Genomic DNA, 3885 nt, shown 5'->3' with positions numbered 1-3885 from the left:
TAAAATTTCATACATGGAGAAAAGCAGCAAACAAACAAGCAAAGTGCCTGCATGTCCTGATAACCTTATTACTACTTCAGGTTTGTTTGTTTTTTGCGCAGATTTTTTCATTGTGCTCAGACGAGCGTCTGTCCTCAAATAAAGTGATCGAGGCCATGCATCATGTAATCTGTAAAATCGCACCTCATCTGTAAAACAGCACTAAAGCGGTAACAGTACTTTTATAAAAAAAACATCAATGATCAATAAAAAGTTAAATGTTGCTACTTATCGGAATAAGCTATCGAGTTTTCTTTCCCATTGCAGTGAAATCGTCCAGCAGCGTGTTAGGTGGTTCAGTAATTCTCTTGTGTTGGAGCAGACACCAAACAGCATGATCTCTGATTACTCATCCAAAACCATCTGATACCACCAGAAATCATTCTGCAAAGACAGCTGGGCCATACAGATAATGGCAGCATTTAAGCCTAATTGTCTACTGTGTTTAGCAGATTTAAACACTGCTTTGCTCTCCACTATTCCCACTCTCCCACCACACCATCCAATATCCTGAAAACAATCATTACACACTAGTTCTATCGCAAATTCTGTTCAAGGGATTTTATAATAAACAGCATTATCAATCCCCAAATTTGACAGTTAGAATTAATATTTAGAATTAATTTTATTTTTATTTTTTTCAATATAGTTTTCACTGCCCCCATTATTTTTATATTCATTCATGCATTTATTTATTTTCTTTCTTTCTTTCTTTAATGTGTTACTTGCCATTTTTGTAATTATTTATGAAATTTACTAGCGATTTCTGAGTGAAAATTGTTTCACCACCATTTTTTTCAGTGTATATATCTTCGGAAGTCATATTATAGCTTCATACAATGTTGTTATTGTTAATTAAAACAAAATCACAAAATCTAAACTAAATTAAACTATTAAAAATTGGATAGTTCTATGAAATAAAGTATTCAGTACCTGAAATAAAGCTAAAATAGAACAAAATATAAATATTAGAAGAAAGACAAAAAGTACAAATATTGCTTTGGAAACTAACTGAAATAAATAAGCTTAAATTGAGGTAAGTTGAAGTAGCCTTTTTTTTTTTGCACCAAAAACAAACTATTTTCACCTCTCAATATTTTCTGTTTTGTTTTCATTTTTGTTTTCCAATATAGTTTTAACTGCCCCATCTTTCAATAACAGCTCTTTGCAAAACCTAAATAAACATAAAATCATTTAATGTCAAATATGTATTTGTTTATTTCACTGTAAAGGAAGTTTTGAGCTGTAAAAAAAACAGTATACAACTACATTTGGTATATCAGAAGCCTTCTGAAGTCATATTCATACCAGTTCTATAATTGTTAACTAATAATAATAATAACTATAATTAAATCAATACAAATTATTTTTGGTAATTGGAATTAAGCTGAAATTAAACAAAAGATAAATATTAAATGAAAAAAAAAATACAAGTTTTGCCTGGGTGGCTTATTGGAATAGATGTTAAATGACTAAAACTGAAATACAAAATAAAAAAAAATAAACTAATGCTTTATAGAACTATTTTTGCAATCTAAAACTTCAACTTACTGTTTTTATCAGTGAAAAACACTGAAAAACTTAAATCTATTTCTGACACAAAGCTATTGCACGACTTCAGAAGACTTGGAATATAGTGAATGAGTTGTATGGACTAACTCTTAGTATTTTTATTTTTTGTGCTTAATGGATGCTATGGTCACTATGAACTGTTGTTGTGTGGAAAAGAGCTGCGTAAAGATTCTTCAAAAACTTCTAGTTTTCTGTTCCACAGAAAAATAACAGCATTCAGGTTTGGAAACACTAGAGGGTGAGTAAATAATGACAAGATGATTTTAAGGTGAGCTACACCTTTATGTCCCCTTTAGATTCCCCTGTGATTGTGTGTTGTGACTTGCTGCTGGCATTTGGCACAAACGCTCTGCTTTCTCTGCTCTGCTCCGCTCCGCTATAGGTGCTGTAATTGGATAAGAGGGAGGAGAGATTAATGGCTCAGTCCCCAGTCCATCAGCCAATCCCGTTAAATGCAGCAGGCCACAGAACGGCGCAGTGTAGGAGCTCTCGGCTCCAAATCGCCAACAAGTGACACGTCCTCCTGGCACCTTCTCCACACACACTGCCACTCTTCTGAGTATCTGCCAGCAGCCTCTCAGCTCTTCATCCTCGCTCTCTCTCTCTCTCTCTCTCTCCCTCTGGTAATCAAACTCCATCAACTGGATTTCCTCATCTCAATCTCATGATCTTTGAGAGGTATCGGTCTGAATCAGTCTGATTCTAAATCAATAAACAGACAAAAGGAACAAGATACGATCATGAAATAAGATTATGAAATCATACTCATAAATAAAACCACGTCACACCTAATAAAGCTTTGCAGAATTAAGCTTTGTTTTTATGCAAAATATAACTTTTTGAATTTTGATCAGTGTGACTTGGACAAATTGGATTCAAAAAGAAAACTATGACAATGACACATTCCTGAAAATATGCTATCTATCTAAAATTTTTATTTCAGTTTTAGTTTTATACTGTTTTAGTACATCAAGTTAAACTGAATAAAAATGAGAAATTATGCTTTGGCAGCTATAAAAAAAATAAAACGAATTTATGTGTTTTATATTTTATTTTATTTCAGTTAATAACATAATTAAAATTACATAGTAATATAAAATCAATATTTTAGATGAATTGATGGTCACGCTTTATTTTAAAGTCCAATTCTCACTATCAACAAACCATTAACTATGACTTTTGCCTCAATAAACTCCTAATTTGCTGCTTATTAATGGTTAGCAAGGTAGTTGTTAAGTTTAAGTACTGGGTAGGATTAGGGATGTAGAATATGGTCATACAGAATATGTGCTTTATAAGTTCTAATAAACAGCCAATATGTTAATAATAGGCATGCTAATAACTAGTTAATAGTGAGAACTGGTCCCAAAAGTGTTACTCAATTGATTGAATAGTAGCTCCACCCCTATTGTCAGGCTTGTGTTGTGTTTTGTTCCCCATGTACTCCCTGTGTCCCAGTGTTTATGCCCATATTTGGTTAGTCTCCTGTCCCCACCGGCCATTCCCGAGTCAAGCCCGCCTGCAGCGGCGGCGGCTCTCTCCTGCCCGCCTACCGTTCCGATGTCAAGCCCGCCGGCCGCGGCTCACTCAAGCCCACCGGCCGCTCCGAAGATAGGCCTGCCGGCCGCTGCGAAGTCAAGCCCGCTGGCCGCGGCTCTCTCAAGCCCGCCGGCCGCCATTGACGCAAGCCTGCCGGTCACTGCAATGACAAGCCCGCCGGCTGCCCAGTTCCCCCGTAGCCTTGCTGTGCCTGCTCCTCCAGAGCACCCTCCAGTGCCAGCTCCTCGTAAGCGCTTCACAGTTCCCCAGTTAAGCCCAGGGAGGTTTCCTGATTCCTCGTTTAGCCCAGGACGGGCTCCTGATCTCCAGTTCAGCCCAGGAAGGGCTCCGAATCTTCAGATTAGCCCAGGGAGGGCTCCTGATCCCCAGTTAAGCCCAGGGAGGGCTCCTGATCCCCAGTTAAGCCCAGGGAGGGCTCCTGATCCCCAGTTAAGCCCAGGGAGGGCTCCAGTCCCCGGTTTTGGCCCTGAGAGGGCCTTGGAGCCCGTAAGCGTGCCCAAGTATTTTTTTTGGGGGGGGTAGTAAGACCGTAGAGGCCGGAGCAGGGGATGGGGCTGCGGCCTCGGAGGCAGCTCCGCCATGGCCTCCCGAGCTCCCTACTCCGCCATGGGCCCCTGAGTTCCCTGCTCCACCATGGCCTCCTGAACTGCCTGCTCTGCCATGGCCTCCTGAACTCCCTGCTCCGCCATGGCCTCCGAGTCTGCCTGCTCCGCC

The 3885-nt window shown here is 39.5% G+C and overlaps 1 long non-coding RNA gene across 1 annotated transcript in view; it reads right to left on the bottom strand.

Moving 5' to 3' along the window:
- Positions 1-2239: 2239 nt before the first annotated feature.
- The window catches only part of LOC107741591 (uncharacterized), a 9978-nt gene continuing 8332 nt past the window's right edge, over positions 2240-3885 (bottom strand). Inside the window, exon 4 of the long non-coding RNA XR_001640213.1 lies at positions 2240-2313. This is a non-coding gene — a long non-coding RNA (uncharacterized LOC107741591). The remainder of the gene's footprint in view (positions 2314-3885) is intronic.

Source organism: Sinocyclocheilus rhinocerous, unplaced genomic scaffold, assembly GCF_001515625.1.
Source record: "Sinocyclocheilus rhinocerous isolate Xijiao unplaced genomic scaffold, SAMN03320098_v1.1 scaffold2541, whole genome shotgun sequence".
Taxonomy (NCBI): domain Eukaryota; kingdom Metazoa; phylum Chordata; class Actinopteri; order Cypriniformes; family Cyprinidae; genus Sinocyclocheilus; species Sinocyclocheilus rhinocerous.
The sequence above is the reverse complement of the archived record's forward strand: the minus strand, read 5'-3'. Positions and strand labels throughout refer to the sequence as shown.